Raw genomic sequence first — 19,315 nt, 5'->3', positions numbered from 1 at the left:
TGACAAACAAAAACAACTACCGTGGACGACGGTAGCGTCTTAATTGAAATGCAACACGTCGACACATCTTTTCTGAAAAAAACCATGGCGCGTGACGGGACTTGGTGTTATCAATACGAGCCTACGATAAAACGACAAAGTGCAGAAATGCAAATGAAGCGTCAACTCTTTGACGTCGTAAGAAGAATATAATAATTCCAATCCCAAAGAAAGCAGGTGTTGACAGATGTGAAAATTACCGAACAATCAGTTTAATAAGCCACAGCTGCAAAATACTAACACGAATTCTTTACAGACGAATGGAAAAACTAGTAGAAGCCGACCTCGGGGAAGATCAGTTTGGATTCCGTAGAAATACTGGAACACGTGAGGCAATACTGACCCTACGACTTATCTTAGAAGACAGATTAAGAAAAGGCAAACCTACGTTCCTAGCATTTGTAGACTTAGAGAAAGCTTTTCACAATGTTGACTGGAATACTTTCTTTCAAATTCTAAATGTGGCAGGGGTAAAATACAGGGAGCGAAAGGCTATTTACAATTTGTACAGAAACCAGATGGCAGTTATAAGAGTCGAGGGACATGAGAGGGAAGCAGTGGTTGGGAAGGGAGTGAGACAGGGTTGTAGCCTCTCCCCGATGTTGTTCAATCTGTATATTGAGCAAGCAGTAAAGGAAACAAAAGAAAAATTCGGAGTAGGTATTAAAATCCATAGAGAAGAAATAAAAACTTTGAGGTTCGCCGATGACATTGTAATTCTGTCAGAAACAGCAAAGGACTTGGAAGAGAAAGTTGAACGGAATGGATGGTGTCTTGAAGGGAGGATATAAGATGAACATCAACAAAAGCAAAACGAGGATAATGGAATGTAGTCTAATTAAGTCGGGTGATGTTGACGGTGTTAGATTAGGAAAAGAAACACTTAAAGTAGTAAAGGAGTTTTGCTATTTGGGGAGCAAAATAACTGATGATGGTCGAAGTAGAGAGGATATAAAATGTAGACTGGCAATGGCAAGGAAAGCGTTTCTGAAGAAGAGAAATTTGTTAACATCGAGTATAGATGTAAGTGTCAGGAAGTCATATCTGAAAGTATTTGTATGGAGTGTAGCCATGTATGGAAGTGAAACATGGACGGTAAATAGTTTGGACAAGAAGAGAATATAAGCTTTCGAAATGTGGTGCTACAGAAGAATGCTGAAGATTAGATGGGTAGATCACATAACTAATGAGGAAGTATTGAATAGGATTGGGGAGAAGAGAAGTTTGTGGCACAACTTGACCAGAAGAAGAGATCGGTTGGTAGGACATGTTCTGAGGCATCAAGGGATCACCAATTTAGTATTGGAGGGCAGCGTGGAGGGTAAAAATCGTAGGGGGAGACCAAGAGATGAATACACTAAGCAGATTCAGAAGGATGTAGGTTGCAGTAGGTACTGGGAGATGAAGAAGCTTGCACAGGATAGAGTAGCATGGAGAGCTGCATCAAACCAGTCTCAGGACTGAAGACCACAACAACAGCAACAACCCAAGAGGACTTTTCTGTCAAATTCACATTGACCTATGAACATTCTGCGGGTTGTTTTCATGTTCGGGGTTGGAAAACTATGTAGAATAACTGAAGGTTTAAAACCAGCATCTTAATTTTTGTCTACTTTTTTTAAGCCAGTCAGAAACTAATTCGACTGAAGTGGTATGATAAAAATGGGAGAATGTACACAGGAAGGTAGTAACGCAAGAAAACTGTAGCGAAATGCAGGAAGAGCTGTAAAGCATCGACTGTTGGTGAATGCACTTAAGAGCCAAAGAAACTGGTACACCTTCCTAGCTGGCCGCTGTGGCAGAGCGGTTCTAGACGCTTCAGTCTGGAACCGCATTGCTGCTACGGTCGCAGGTTCGAATCCTGCCTCGGGTGTGGATGTGTGTGATGTCCTCAGGTTAGTTGGATTTAAGTAGTTCTAAGTCTAGGGTACCGATGACCTCAGATGTTAGGTCCCATAGTGCTTACTTTGTGCCATTTGAACCATTTGAATACTTTCCTACTATCGTGTAGAACCCCCGCGAGCATGCAGAAGGGCCGAAACACGACGTGACATGGATTCTGAAATAGTGCTGGAGAGAATTGACACCTTGGATCCTGCAGGGTTGTCCACAAATCCGTAAGAGTACGAAGGGATTGAGATCTTTTCTGAACAGCACATTGCAAGGCATCCCAGGTATGCTCAATAATGTGCACGTCTGGAGAGTTTGGTGGCCAGAAGAAGTGTTTAAACTCAGAAGACTGTTCCTGGAGCCGCTCTGCAGCAATTCTGGATGTGTGGGATGGGGCATTGTCTTGCTGGAATTGCCCAAGTCTGTCGGAATGAACAATGGACATGAATGGATGCAGGTGATCAGATAGATTGCTTACGTTCGTGTCACCTGTCAGGGGATCCCATATCACTCATACTGCACACGCCCAAAACCAATACAGAGCCTCCACCAACTTGAACGATCTCCTTCCAACATGCACGGTCCATGGATTCATGAGGTTGCCTCCATACTCGCACACGTCCATCCGCTCGATACAATCTGATACGAGTCTCGTCCGACCAGGAAACATGTTTCCAGTCATCAACAGTCCAATATCGGTGTTGATGGGCCCAGACGAGGCGTATAAAGTTCTGTGTCTTGCAGTAGTCAAGGGTACAAGGGTGGGCCCTCGGCTCCGAAAGCAGATATCGATGTTTCGTTGAATGGTACGCACGCTGGCACATGTTGAACGCACAGCATTGAAATATGCAGCAATATGTGGAAGGGTTGCACTTCAGTCACGTTAACCGATTCTCTTCAGCTGTCGTTGGTCCCCTTCTTGCACGATCTTTTTCCAACCGTAGCGATGTCGGAGAGTTGATGTTTTACCGGATTCCTGATATTTACAGTAAACTTGTGAAATGGTCGTACGGGAAAATTCCCAATTCGTCGCTAACCGGAGATGCTGTGCCCCACTGCTCATGCGCCGACTATAACACCACGTTCAGACTCACTTAAATCTTGATAACCTGCCATTGTAGCAGCAGTAATCGATCCAACAACTGAGCGAGACGCTTGTTGTCATATAGCCGTTTCCAAATGCAGCGCCGTATTCTGCCTGTTTACGTATCTCTGTATTTGAATACGCATGCATAAACCAGTTAGTTTCGCACACTAGTGTGTATTGGCAGTTGAAAGTTAATATAAATAAATGTTGCAGACTGCGTGCAAACAGGCGTAAGGATTCATTACAGTCGGGAAACGCTACTGGCGAAAAAAGAAAAGACCGACACGGGACATACTACCAGTCGAAAAACCCTTTGAGTAATCGTTTTGGAGTGATGAGAATATGTCAACTATACCTCTGCTCCACATCGAACTAAACACCTCCAGTAATATTTCCTACCAAAAACAGGTAAAAAAATAACAATATTTGGTATCATTTTGTAAGGTGTCAGGCAAATCCAACACCTTCCATGAAAACCCTGACATGATAAGCAAATCCGGCAGTATGTCACATAGCTCCGAATAAATCCTGACATAAAATTAACCAAAGTAAAACGATCAACGAGTGAGCAAATGGAATACCACAGACTAACACAAGAACGCCTAAATGCATGTCACACCTTCCCGCTGTGAAACAGTCACAGTTACGAGGGAAGAAATGAGAACAGAAGCCGAGAGCAGACCCGTGTTAAACTAGAAGGCCCTACGATAAGGGACGGACACCCACATCGCGCGCTGACCGCCAGAGCCACCCCCCAGCCCATGTTAAAAGATAGAGCCCTCCAGAAGAACAGTATAGATCTTACGATAACACTAAAAGGGCCACACCAGCTGCAAGTTTTAGCGTCAGACTTTTTCGCGTCTCTGTTACGTTGCAAACGTTAAAAACATTGTCCCACCACGAAAAGTATAGCGTTTCTCATTGGATAGACAGAATTTTTGTAGGCAGAGCTTATGTTTAACATTGAGACCCTGACTGGTCAGTTGAAAACACAGCAAGATAGTTTTTTTAAACCAACTTCGGAAAATTGTAGTAAGGAGAAGTTAGGTGAGAGTTGCTTCCGAGACGGCGAGGTGTGGAGCTGTGCCGCCCGCCGCCACCTGATGCTGCCTAACCAACGACAAGGTAATGAATGCACGCGATGTCGCATAACGGCACATAAAGCTTCACCCAGAACTGCAAAAGTCTCATCTGTTAACCCCCTTTTTACGTAATACTAGTGTCGATCGTCAATTAAATCTCATGGTGTTCACATTTGCTACTTGAAGTAAAAATCTGAAACGCGATGATTTTTTTGTTATATAATTACTGAGAAGCCACATCAGCCACTGCAATTTATGACAACTTAGATAAATAATTAAAGATAATTGAGGGTACTGTAGACCATTTTGATAGTTTTCTCTTTTATTAAACTTAACTTAAATCTAGATTATAGATGTGATAAGGCATAGGTCATCCTTCGATCCATTGTAGAACTTGGAAACCCATTCGGGGAATATTCGTTCACATTGTTGTTGAGCGCAGTTGGTTTTTATCATCCTGTATTAATATATTTCCTTTTCTCAATAGTGCAATTTATAAACAATGTTTTGTGAGTAGAATAAAATTTCCAATGGTAAACTTAACTGGTTCAGTGGTTATCTTGGCAGCTATATTGTGGTAAAAAAAAAAAAAAGGTTTTGAAAAGTGGAATTAAAATTTCAAGGTGAAAGGCTATCAACGATAAGATTCGCTGATGAAATTACTCTCCACAGTGAAAGCGAAGAAGAATTATAGGATCTTCTGAATGGAATGAATAGTCAGATAAGTACAATATATGATTTGAGAGTAAATCGATGAAAGACGAAAGTAATGAGAAGTAGTAGAAATGAAACCAGTGAGAAACTTATCATCACGATTGGTGATTACTAAGCAGATGAAATTAAGGAATTATGCTACCTAAGCAGCAAAATAACCCACGACTAACGGAGGAAGGAGGACATAAAAAGCAGACTAGTACTGGCAAAAAGGAAATTTCTGTCCAAGAGAAGTCTACTGGTCTCAAACATAGATCTTAATTTGAGCAAGAAATTTCTGGGAACCAAAAAGGAATAGAATCGAAGCATTTGAGAAGTGGTACTACAGAAGAGTGTTGAAAATTAGGTGGACTAATATGGTAGGAATTAGGAGGTTCTCCAGAGAATCGGCGAGGAATATATGGAAACACCGAGAAGAAGAAGAAGGGACAAGATGGTAGGATATCTATTAAGATATCAGGGAATAACTTCCATCGTACTTTGGTAAGCTGTAGAGGACACAAACAGTAGATGAAGAAAGAGATTTTAATGCATCCAGCAAATGATTGAGGACGTAAATTGCAAATGCTTAGAGGTTGGCACGCAATAGGAATTCGTGGCGAGCCATATCGAACCAGTTAGAAGACTGAATACCAGTTTGAAAGGGCTGTAGCTTTTGAGTTTTATGTTTCCTGTCTGTTTAATGTCTAAGCACAACTTTCAAAAGAGAGATTTAGTTTGAATTTTATTGAAACCTTTAAACTTTAAACTGACTGTGTACGTAATGTACCTTTATGCCCGCCAGCGGCTGTATGTACCCATTAATTGTACTGAAAAGCTACCATTAGATCCCCTTCACGGTAGTTAACATGTCTGTGTTGTCGATACCCCTTTCTCTCACTGATTTAAAAATGTTTTCAATATTACTCTGTAACCTCCCCGCAAATAATGAAAATGTGAGCCAAGTGTAACCTCTCCGCACGAAAAATGTTAAATATTAATGAAAATGAGCCAAGTGTAACCTACTCAAAGAATAATAATAATTAAATGAATTTTTCTAATATTGTAACCTCAGAACAAAGTTGATTTTAATGTAACCTCGAAACAAAATTGGCTCCCATTTATAGTCTCTGTGCAAAGAAAGCATTCACACTTAATATTCCCACAAAATTCTTCTCTCATTTAATGTCAAGTTCGGAATAGAAAAATTCCTAAACACCAAAAATAATAAAAAAGTTTAGTAACGTAATAAATTTTATGAGGACAGCAGCGCTGCCCTTCGGCCCTGTATTCTGAATAAAAAAGCAAAAATTCTTACCGCAATAAAAAACGCAATTATATCTGCTCTTAAGTTGAAATTTTTCGACACAGCTTCGTGCAATGCTCATGCATTTGAAATATTCTTTAAATTGAAATGAATGCTTTTCTTTAAAAGAGTTGCTTTATATTATAAAAATTATTATTGGGGCATTTCTTTGAACAAATTAAATTACAATTAACATACATTATTAAATATGCGCAAGGCTGCTTCTTTACCTTCTACAACAATACTCATCCTCCAGAGTCCTGACCAGAGTCGCGATAAGAGCACACAGCCGACGCATGCCGACTCCCGCCGACTAGCACGGACTGACTACTACTGTCGACTGACAACTACTACTGTCGACTCGCGCGGTCAAGCGCAGACTAGCAACAGCTAACGATAAACTACTCTCTGGTCAGAGATTCTGTCATGCCTTGCCCATCGCCGGCAATGTATACGTCTTTCATAACCCTCCACTGGGGGGGCAAAAATTTGGCAGCGATGGTGAGTCAGTTGGACTTGCCATGAGCAACAAATTTTTCTTAATTATCTAACTTTACAATCACAGAATATATACAGATATATAGGTGCAGAACATGAAGTAAAATATAGTGCACATGCACTGAGTACAGAACATATCAGGCAATGACAAAATGTATGCACAATGAATACAAAACATATTAACAAATGGCAAAAACGGACACGCACTGTAAAACTCTTTAGCATTTTTACAACAAATAAACATAATGAGTACAAATCATATTGACAAATGACAAAAGTGCACACGCACTGTAGTTCAGAACATATCAGCAAATCACAAAATGTATACGTAATGAATACAAATCATGTTAACAAAATGACGAAAGTGCACACGCACTGTAGTACAGAACATATCTGGGAATTTCAAAATGTATACGTAATGAGTACAAATGGCATAAAGTGCACACGCATTGTAGAACTCTTTAGAATTTTTACAACAAATAAACATATTAAGGAGCGAAATAAAGTGCACACGCACTGTAGAAATCTTTAGCATTTTTACATAACGTATCATGGAATGAAATAAAGTGCACACGCACTGTAGTACTCTTTAGCATTTTTACAACAAATAAACATATCAAGGAGTGAAAGAAAGTGCACACACACTGTATAAGTCTTTATCATTTTACAAGAATTTAAACGCATTGTATAAGTGTTTACCATTTTACAAGGACTAGGATAGGAATGGGAAGGATTGCGTCATGGTTGTAGCACTTTAGGTTGCACGCAGCTGCACTGAAAGACCATATCTTTCTATAGAAGCACAACACCAAGTGAGACAATCTGAAGTTCTTTTCCTTGAAGTATTAATCAGTGTAGCCAAGACACTGAACTGTCGTAGTAATATTCATGTTATCATTTTGGTAGTACATTAGGTACACCAAACAGTGGGACTATTATAACATCTCCATCGCTCAAGGTGGTGGACAGCATGTCGTGTCAACACCACGTTCTTGTAGAGTACACCAACGTAGAATTAGTGCAAAAACCAAATACAGTGCTCCATGATCATGAGGGTAGACAGGACAAATGGATATTGCAGCAATTTATGGTAATTAGGTCAGAAGGTGAAGGACATTAAGTCACATAGTAGTCTTCATTGAGAATTACACTAGTCTACCAACTGATTTGAGTAATTGGTGGCACTCATAACCAAGTTACTCAACATTTCTGTACCATGTATGTAGTATTACAGAATAATGTTCATAAATCGTTTGTTTACAGAAAACATTGGCACTCATTGCCCAGCTGCAATCCATCAGAAGTCATCATTCAAAACAGGAGCTAATAAATGGCATAGTATTAACATAATTCACTTAATTATAGTAATCATTGGCATCATAGGTCATCTTATTACAGTAATCAGTGTCATTCATTGGCCAGTTACAAAGCATTTTTTTGATGTATTATTTAGAAGTGATCATTCAAAATGAGTTAATTATTGGCATAGCATTTATACATAATTAATCTAATTATAGTATAGTATAGTCGTATCTGACTTAGCTTTCTGGCAGATTTTACATGACGCTAAAACTTGTCGAATACGTTTCTCCATGTTGGCAAAATAACAGTTCTGTCTCAGTATAAGAAAACATTTTCTGACTCCATAATGTGCGTAACTTAAATGAGTATACCAAATTAATTTGTTAACAAGTTCATCAGGAATGCATAATAACCAATTGTTGCTGTCAGGATGAGAGCGGCGAAACAGAATGTCATTGCGTACAGTGTAATGGTTTCTAATGGTAACATTATTCCTATCTTGCCAAAGGTGTTTAATCTCTTTCCATACATTGTCTTTACTCTGCTATTGTGCTATGTCTTTTAATGACGACGAAATGAAATTTTCAAATGCAACTTGTTGAATGTACATGACGCTGAAATTTGCTTTGCAGAAGTTGGTAGCGATGTCTTGCTGATTGTCGCTGAGAGAACGGGATAGTGTGTCTGCTACAATATTTTGTGTACCAGGAATGTGAAGAATTGTAAAATTAAATTCCTGTAAATAAAGTTTCCATCTGATTAATCTGTCGTGTGTAAATTTAGCCGAAAGTAAAAACTGTATCGCTCTATGGTCTGTGTAAACGGTGGTATGTCTTCCATAAAGAAAATGCCGAAATCTCGTAAATACCCATACAAGACATAATGATTCAAGTTCTGTTACAGAATAATCTCGTTCAGCACGTGACAGAATGCAAAAGCGGTGTTTTTAATTACTGTACAACCATCTTCTTCAATTTCCAGAAAAATATGTACGCCTAAAGCGGTGTTAGAACTGTCGGTGGCAATGGAAAAATTTCTGATAAGATCTGGATGTGATAAAAGTGGTGCATTCAACAAAGCATGTTTCAGGTTCATAAATTCAGAATGTGCTTGCTTATCCCAGGACCAAATAGTGTTTTTACCTGTCAATTGACTTAATCTAGGGGTGTCTAAAGCAGAGTAATGAATAAATTTACGAAAAAAGGTAATTAAACCCAAAAAGCTGCGTAGTTGTTTCTTCGTCGTAGGAACAGTAATGTCACGTAAAGCTTGAAGTTTTTCCAGGTCAGGCATAATGCCTTCTGCTGAAATTACATGTCCAAGAAATTTTATAGAAGTTTTAACAAAGTGCGATTTACTGAGATTAACTGTGAGTCCTTGTGCACGAAAAGTTTAAAACAGTTGTTCAAGAATCAGATTGTGTTCAGACCAATTAGCTTCTGCAATAAGAATGTCGTCTACGTACGTTGTGATTCTGTCTTTAAGTTCTGTCGGAAGTATTGTATTCAAACCGCGAATAAAAGCTGCTGAAGAAATAGTTAAACCGAATGGTAATTTACAAAATTGATAAGTCATCAAAACAGAGAAATGCTGTCTACTTTCTGCAGTTCGGATGGAGCTGAATTTGCCAAAATCCCGATTTCAAATCTAATGTGGAATAAATAGCAGTACCATAAAATTTCTGTAGAAGTTCTTCTAGTGTGTGTGGGTGATCTGTTTCATTAATAATAATGTCATTGATGTGACGCGAATCAAGTGCGAGGCGAAGTGAACCATCTTTTTTCTTAACAATATGGAGCGGGTTTATGTACGGACTAACTGCCGGTTCAATAATTCCTTGGTCAAGCATAGCTTGCAATTCTTTCTTAACTTGTTCTCTATGAATATACGGAATGGGATAATGTGTGGCTTTAAATGTGTCGTGCTGTTTAACTTGAAATTCATACATAAAACCGGACATAGTACCAGGAACGTTGTCAAAAACTGGAGCTTGCTGTAAAAGAATTTTGTTTAGTTGCGTGCGTTCGTCGTCTGTATTTGCACTGCTCTGTTTAACTTTATCAGAAATCATCTGCATAACGTCATAGTCAGCTTCGTCTGGAGTATTATAGTTGTGTACGTACGTATCTGTGAACAATGTGGAATTACAGTCTATGCTACGTGATACGGAAATGACCTCTGTACGATTAATTGTTTGTTCTTCCACAGATAAAGAGTGCTGAAATTCTAAAGCCAGTTGTACATTTTCATCCTTTAACATTAAATAGGAATTTTGAAAGTCAATAATTGCGTCGTGTTATACCAGAAAATTCGTACCTAAAATAACGTCTGTTGTCAATAAGGGAACAATCCAAAAATTTGAGTGAAATGTGTGACCTGCAATACAAAATGATAAATGTGTCTGTAATTTTACGTCTACTCCTTTACTCGATACTCCTCCTTTCACTTCCGTTTTGCCTAATGGTAACGTAGGATAGGTATTCTCTTTGTTACACTCGTTGAAAGTTTCTTCATTTATAACTGACATAGGTGATCCAGAATCGATTACTGCTGAAAATTTCGATGATCCTATTTTTACTTCGATAACAGGGTGTGAAATGGTTTTTTTGAACAACTGGTCTTTCCTGCAAAAGAGTGTCTCGGATGTCGTCAAAAGTAACAACATTTTCGTCAACAAGATTCTGTGTATCTGAAGTATTGCTTACATTGCTGGAAGATGCAACCTGTACTCTATCTAGTCAAATTCTATCTGACGTGTTATTATTTGAAGGAGGATTCTGTGGCATTTCGACTATTTGAATTGTTCTGTTATTTCTTCCAGACGTATTACGCTCTTGATGATACCTACTGTGTGGTTCATTCATGATAATATGTTGTTGCTGATGTTCTTGTTGCTGATGAGATCGACTGTCATTAAATGTACGCTGAAAATTGTGCTCATTATTTTTACGTCTGTCATGATAGTCATTTCTATACGGCGCATTGCGATAGGAATTGAAATAGTGTGTTTTCTGTACATACTGATTCCCTTGTTGCTGTGCGTTACTATTTGTTGGGGCCGACGCTATACGCGTACGCGGCGAAACATTAAAGCTTGGTTGACCTTGTGCACTACATTGTTGGTTAGGTATGTTAACCGGTTGGTTTTGTTGCTGTTGCGGAGAAAAACCTGTATTGTTACCAAAATGTGGTTCCTGTTGCTGATAATTTTGACGATACTGATAATTAAAATTTTGCCTGTTATTAAAATTCTGGTGGTTGTCGTTCCTGAAGCATCTATTAGCTTTGCTATTGAAATTGCGTGGCTGATCGTAATTGCTGTATGTTTGTTGACCTTGGTTATTATATGAAAAACTTTTGTTTATAAAGGAATAATCCGATTGCTGCACTTCCAAAAGCTGTAACAGATCTCTGAATGCCGAAATATTTTCTTTCTGGTGACCCGTTAAAAGAGACACTCGTAATGATTGTGGTAATGTAGAAATACATAATTGAATAAGTGCAGATTCACTGTATGGTTCACTTAAGTGCTGGTTTTGTTGGACCATATGCTCAAAAAATCGCGCGACAGTGGAAAAATTCGAGTTCTCATAATTCGGTAAACTAATTAATTGATCCTTAATTCCGCGCTGTGTCGTCTTCGACCAATACGATGACAGAAAAACATTCTGAAATTCTTCTACCGAGTAGCATTGTCTCGCGATCGGTCTCATACGAGTTGCCGGTTCGCCTTCCAAAAAACTGCAAATAAATTCAAGTTTGTGCGTTACAGGCCAAGTCGGTGGAAAAGCAAAGCTAAATTGTTGTATCCAATCCAAGGGGTGAATCGGTGTTCCGTCATTTTTAAATACTTTAAATTTTCTCACTGATAGAAAATGTTTGTAATCAAAATTATCGTCTCTGTTTGTCTGAACAAGTTCAGGATTGTATGAGAATCTATTTGTCTGTGATTGATCGGAATCTAAGTCATGTACTATGTGTAAATTACCCAAATTATACTGGCTGTGTAAGTGTGAGAAATGTTCGAAATGTGCCATATGCTGTGACGTGTTATTAACTGAAATATTTTTTATCTCTGTCACTTCTTGCTGTAAAGTTGACAATCTTCTACGTAATGTATTATTAGACGAATCTATCTCACTGATTGTCTGCTGTAAATTATGGAATTCAGGTGTTTGATTTCACGAAATCGGTGAAGTATCGTCTGACTTGCTGTCATTATTACTTTCGATCACGTCAATACGACTGGCCAGTTCATCATATTTTCCAGTCAGTATTTTTACCTGTTCATCGTTTTTAGTGTCACAAGCATTAATTTGTTTTTGTATTTTACGTGTGGTTTCGTTCAATTTTTTAACGTCAGCTTTGATGACTTCGGGATCCTGAATTAGTTCTAACTGTTCAAGTCTGTCGGTCACTGTCTGAAAGTCTGCTGTGTGTGTGTCTGTTTTTGTTTTAAGATCGGAAATTTCATCACGCAATTCGGTGTTCAATTGTTTGATAGTATTAATTTCGTCTGATACTGTAGCAACAGTGTTGTCTACGTATGTTTTTGCTTTCGTAAACAATTTACGTTTATCTTCCTGTCTCTGTGCGGTAATTGTTTCCATGACTTGTCGCTTTACTTTATTCTGTTCCTGTATAAATTTACGGAAACGCGTATCACTGTTTTGTAGGTGATGATTAAAACGTTCGTCAATTTGGCTATTCTGTTGGTCGAATTTCGCGTCTACCTTTGCATCTAGTGTACGCGAAAGTTCTGCTGACATTAATTTAAATTCGTCGCGTAACTGTGTTGCGTTTTCAGAGCATTGTTTACCGACTGCACTAATTTCGGCTCTAAGTGATTCTGTTGTTGCTGCATGTCTATTATTTAATTCTTGAGCAACAGATCTAATTTCTTCACTACTTTTCCTAACACAAGCCTTAATTTCCTCATGTAATTGTTCTTTTGTATCATGACATTGCGCGGCAACGGCTGTAATCTGTTCACTAAGCTGTCTGGAATTGTTGTCTAGTTTTTCATTAAGTTGTTTGTTCTGTTCACTAAGTTGTTTGAAAATTTCACGAAGTTGTTTGTTAAAGTTGTCTTGTCTTTCATTCTGTTGTTTGGAATTCTCGTCTTGTATTTTATTATGTTCATTCATTTGTAGCAACAATGCCATAATTTGATCCAAGTTAAAATTAGCAACTCTATTCTCTGTGCTGTGTGACGGTGTATCTGCAATTGTCACGTTTTGTGTATCCATTTGGATATTCTGTGATTCTTGAAAATGTTTGCTAATCGGATGTGCACTGTTAGTCACTACCTCGGAATCAAATAAATCTGTCGTATTTTGAGTACTCTGTTCATTTTCGTTACAAAAATTTGTCTGTTCATTACGTAAATTTTGCAAACCGGAAGTGTCAAGCTGGGCAGCGTTCATCGTAACAGAACGTCCCGCGTCATCAATTTTCGTTAAATTAACAAAGGACACAATTGAATTCGTTTGTTCATCATTAGGATCAAAATCAACATTACTGGTCGGTAGTCACTGATTGTCTACAATTAGGGGATTATCATCATTACACTGAGTGTCGCAAATACTATCGGTCAAATTATTCGAGTCGGCTATTTCACTCATTACACATCGCGATGTACTGTTAACAGTTTTTCGCGGCATTTTTCACAAATCAAAATTATTCACAAATAAAACAAAGACAATGCAAAATGCAACAAACAAAAATACAAAGAGCAACAAATTGCCGATGATCTGTGAAAGAAAGAGTGACAAATTAGTAAATGCGCTGCGCCAGATGCAAACTACATTTAAGTAAATAAGAGCAGATATATGACTACTTATCAGAAGATTCACAAAGAAAAACGATCCTGGCCGGATGTCGCCAAGTGTAACCTCCCCGCAAATAATGAAAATGTGAGCCAAGTGTAACCTCTCAACACGAAAAATGTTAAATATTAATGAATATGAGCCAAGTGTAACCTACCCAAAGAATAATAATAATTAAATGAATTTTTCTAATATTGTAACCTCAGAACAAAGTTGATTTTAATGTAACCTCTGAACAAAATTGGCTCCCATTTATAGTCTCTGTGCAAAGAATGCATTCACACTTAATATTCCCACAAAATTCTTTTCTCATTTAATGTCAAGTTCGAAATAGAAAAATTCCTAAACACCAGAAATAATAAAAAAGTTTAGTAACCTGATAAATTTTATGAGGACAGCAGCGCTGCCCTTCGGCCCCGTATTCTGAATAAAAAAAGCAAAAATTCTTACCTCAACAAAAACCGCAATTATATCTGCTCTTAAGTTGAAATTTTTCGGCGCAGCTTCGTGCAATGCTGGCGTATATTTTTTTGATTATTGGAAGGAATGATCATGCATTTGAAATATTCTTTAAAATGAAATGAATGCTTTTCTTTAAAAGAGTTGCTTTATATTATAAAAATTATTATTGGGACATTTCTTTGAACAAATTAAATTACAATTAACATACATTATTAAATATGCGCAAACTGCTTCTTTACCTTCTACAACAATACTCATCCTCCAGAGTCTTGACCAGAGTTGCGATCAGAGCACACAGCCGACGCATGCCGATTCCCGCCGACTAGCACGGACTGACTACTACTGTCGACTGACAACTACTACTGTCGACTCGCGCGGTCAAGCGCAGACTAGCAACAGCTAACGATAAACTACTCTCTGGTCAGAGATTCTGTCATGCCTCGCCCATCGCCGGCAATGTATACGTCTTTCAACTCCTATCCTCCCCAACTTGTGTGTAACTCAGTTTGAATGCGTAACAGAGTGAGCACTGTACCTTCATTCCTACTTCGCACCTCATTTGTAGCTGTGAAAATGAAGTATTTCAAAATAAGGTTGGGTCTGTTCTTTGGGTGAAGACCAGCGTATCCGCTAACGCAGGTTTGTCAATCGTAAAATATTAGTTCGTGAACAGAAAGGCTACCTGTACAGCTCGTTGTGGTTGTAGACAAAGAGTGTTTTCGTGAAGATGGTCATGACACGGTAAGCATCTCTGACGCACATTGCCTCCTCCATAGCTGCGAGTGATCAGGGAGCCGAGATCTCTCGGAAAGACACTTGCGACCTTAGAAACAGGTGAGTCACACATGGACATGCTCCACACTTTATTTTGTATTAGGTACGTATTAAAATTTTCACCCATGCAAGTTTCTAGTTTGTTCAATCGATTTTCCTTCAGTGATAATATTTTTACCGTTGTCTCAATGTTCTGAAATATGCATCTCAGACATTTAGGATATCTTTTCGTTTATTGAAGTGACTGCGTTGTTAGTGGATCGTTGGGCCATGCACAGCGATTGTACAAAGAAAGTGGACATCTGGGCAAGACTTATAGCGCCGACCGTTGTAGCCGAGCGGTTCTAGGCGCTTCAGACCTGCACCGCGCTGCTGCTACGGTCGTAGGTTCGAATCCTGCCTCGGGCATGGATGTGTGCGATGTCCTTAGGTTAGTTAGGCGTCAGTAGTTCTTAATCTAGGGGACTGATGACCTCAGATGTTAAGTTCAAATGGCTCTGAGCACTATGGGACTTAACATCTGAGGACATCAGCCCCCAAGACTTAGAACTACGTAAACCTAACTAAACTAAGGACATCACATGCACCCATGCCCGAGGCAGGATTCGAACCTGCGACCGCAGCAGTCGCGCGGCTTCGGACTGAAGAGCCTAGATGTTAAGTCCCATAGTGCTTAGAGCCAAGACTTATAGCAATGAACTATTTTCCACTCTGCAGGAATAATTACTGCGAATCAACGCGCTTCAAGCGAGTTCGCAATTTATAGTCATTTATGTGTTAATGAGCTTAGAAATTCAGAACATTCGTCACTTTGTACGTTTCCTGTGTATCGTGTATATCAAAAACTACTTTACTAGCCAATCTGAACATCATTTCATACTTTCCTCTTCTCTCCGTGTTCATTATTTTCTGTCATTTCCCTTTTCATCGATGTTTCTCTTGCTTCTTTATTTATTCTTCTTAATTCGTTATTCAGTTTCCCATGCCTCATTTTCGACATTTTTGTTCTTTCTGCATTCTTCCATCTTTTTCTCCATGTTTTCTGGTATCCATTCTCTTCTGATACTTTCGGACTCTGTAATTCCTAGTACTTCTTTCGCAGAGTCCTTGAGTCCATCACTCATTTACATCCACTTATCATTTACGTAGTCTTTAATACTATCTCTTTACCATTTTCTCCTAAACCAACTCTGAAACTTCGCCTACCTCCTTCAATGTCTCAAGTATAAACTTTTTTTTTGCTTTACCTCATCACATTTTCTTCAACTTGTATTTCTCCGATTAAGGGGGTGGGGTCTCAGTTTATGTCTGCTTCTGGGTAAGCTTTGGCATTCTTCGGACAGTTCGTAAGCCTTTCATGTTTCAGGGTGTAGTTCGGCTGATACCTTTCTCAATTCAAATTTGAAATCTATGCATAACGTCTCCTTTTGTGATTTTCAAATCTTGTGTTACCCACCTCTAGTGAGTTTTCTTTGCAAAAGTTAAATAACCATTCACCTCTCTCATTTTCACATCTAATTACTCTACAATCACAATTAAGTTCCTGGCGAACGTTCATCGACCCGCCTTCAGGCTATTTCCCTACCGTTCCAATTTCGACAAGCGCGCGGTAAAACGAACACTTAAATCTTTCCGTGCGAGCTGTGATTTATCTCGTTTTATTATGTAGGTGGGCACCACCAAAATATTTTCACCCTCTGAGGAGAAAGTAGGTGACAGAAATTTCATGAGAAGACCCTGCCGCAACGAAAAATGCCTTAGTTTTAATGATTTCCATCCCAATTCAAGTATCATATCCGCGGCGCTCTCTCCCCTGCTTCGCTGTCGCACAAAACGAGCTGCCCTTCTTAGAACTTTTTCAGTGTCTTCCGGCGACTGTATCTGATGCGGATCCCATACAACAATACTCCAAAAGAGGATTTACAAGCACAGTGTAGGCAGTCCCTTTAGTAGACCTGTTGCGTTTTCTCAGTGTTCTGCCAGTAAATCGTAGTCTTGGGTTTGCTTTACCCACAACATCATCAATGTAATCGTTCCAACTTACGTTATTCGTAATTGTAATCCCTAAGTATTTAGTTGAATTTACAGTCTTTAGTTTACCTTGTAACAGAAATTTAGCGGATGCCTTTTGGCACTTACTTGGACGATTCCACACTCTTCATTATTTAAAGTCAATTGCCACTTTTTGCGCCATACAGATATCTTGTATAAATCGTTTTGGAATCTGTTTTGATCACCTGATGACGTCATAAGATGGTAAATGACAGCATCATCTGAAAACGATCTAAGACTGCTACGCCGGCCGGTGTGGCCGTGCGGTTCTAGGCGCGTCAGTCTGGAACCGCGTGACCGCTACGGTCGCAGGTTCGAATCCTGCCTCGGGCATGCATGTGTGTGATGTCCTAAGGTTAGTTAGGTTTAAGTAGTTCTAAGTTCTAGGGGACTAATGACCACAGATGTTGAGTCCCATAGTGCTCAGAGCCCCTTTAAGACTGCTACTCAGATTGTCTCCTAAATGGTTAATGTAGATCGGGAACAGCAAAGGGCCTATAACACTTCCTCGGCGAACGGCGGATATTACTTTGTTTTACTCGATGACTTCCCATCAATTACTATGAACTGTGACCATTCTGACAAGAAATCCCTAATCCAAATCATCCTATTGTCATTTCGACTCTTTCTTAACCCACCACTGCATTCCAGTCCCCCATAATGATAATGTAGGGATTTCTGTTTTCTTTCTCCGTAATTTCTTGAATCTTCACATAATACTCTCCCAACTCAACATCTCTATGATGGCTGGTTGGCATGTATTCCACAACCTTCTAACTACCCTCTAGTAGTATCATCATCAATCTTCCATCACTATGTTGGATTATTTCTAAATTTCTATCGTATCAGGAGAGGAGGATTAGTTTACCGCCGGCCGGTGTGGCCGAGCGGTTTTAGGCGCTTCAGTCTGGAACCGCGCGACCGCTAATGGTCGCAGGTTCGAATCCTGCCTCGGGCATGGATGTGTGTGATGTCCTTAGGTTAGTTAGGTTTAAGTAGTTCTAAGTTCTAGGGGACTGATGACCTCAGATGTTAAGTCTCATAGTGCTCAGAGCCATTTGAACCATTAGTTTACCTCATAAAGTTTAGTAAACAGGTCCATACTTGCACTGCGAGCTACGCGTATTTTGGCAGAAACGCGCTGCATGTTTGTGTGAGTGCACGTGGCCTACGAAGGAGAAGCTTTCCTCACTGCATAAGTGACTCCCCAGGCACTTTACGACGTCTGTAAATTGGGTGGGCCACTATAACGGAGGGCCGGTGGTTCTGAGAAGGGCATCTGCACTACTGTTGTGTGACGGCAGGGATCCCCGACCCCGGGGGAGCGATCCTGGGTGCCGCGCTGGCTACCTGCTACGGATACTGGGGGTCCAAGGCTGGCGGCAGGGGTTCGTTCACCCCGCACTGCCCTAGCCCAACACTGCCCCTCACCCCGGCTTCTGATTTCCATGGCTGCTGCTAGGCTGTAAACGGGGCAACGGAGCACGACCGTGCCGTGATTTACAGGACCATTCAACGCCTCCCCACGTCCCGCTGACGGAGGGATGTTAAGAGACCCAAGAAAACATCCGTCTTCTCCACCACAAACTTCGAATACATTTCTGTCTCGCTGCTGACCTACACTGCAGTCACGGATGAACAGGAAGCTGTAACAGATAGTGTTGGAAAATACTGTTATAAGATGAATATCAACTAAAGTAAGGCAAGAGTAACGAATTAATCATCTTTTAGACAATGTAGCTCTTCTTACTACTGCGCGCCACGATAGCATTCCATATAACGTGGACTGTCTCTCTAAGGATAATGGAATGTAGTCGAATTAAATCAGGTAACACTAAACAATTAGATTCGCTAGTATAGCTTAATGCGTTGCGTGATAGCTTTAAAGGACACGGCAGTGAGACGGTGTACTGAAAACTGCGGCCACTGAAATTTTCGCCCAGAAAGGGTCGAGGAAGGGTCCACTAATCCTCTTGCCCGCCAGGTAGAAAAGCTGAGGGACGCTACGTAGAGGTGTCCGAACTCGCATTTTCAAGCTATACAATAGACAACACTACGAACCGACAAGGTCAAGAGTGCGCCGACAGCTTTCTCCAGGAAATCGGCAAACGTTGCAAAACCATGGAACGTATGCTGTTTCAGATCCTAGTCGTTTGATTAAAGCTTCAGAAACGGAACTTCTCACGATTATTAAAAAAAAAAAAAATTGTTGACAGTTATCGTGAGATTCCTGAAGACAGTATCCTAGCACAAATTTCACGGGTAAGATATTTCCTGATACTGTTCCCAACTTTATTTTGGC

Source organism: Schistocerca piceifrons, chromosome 2 (assembly GCF_021461385.2).
Source record: "Schistocerca piceifrons isolate TAMUIC-IGC-003096 chromosome 2, iqSchPice1.1, whole genome shotgun sequence".
Lineage (NCBI taxonomy): Eukaryota > Metazoa > Arthropoda > Insecta > Orthoptera > Acrididae > Schistocerca > Schistocerca piceifrons.
The sequence above is the reverse complement of the archived record's forward strand: the minus strand, read 5'-3'. Positions refer to the sequence as shown.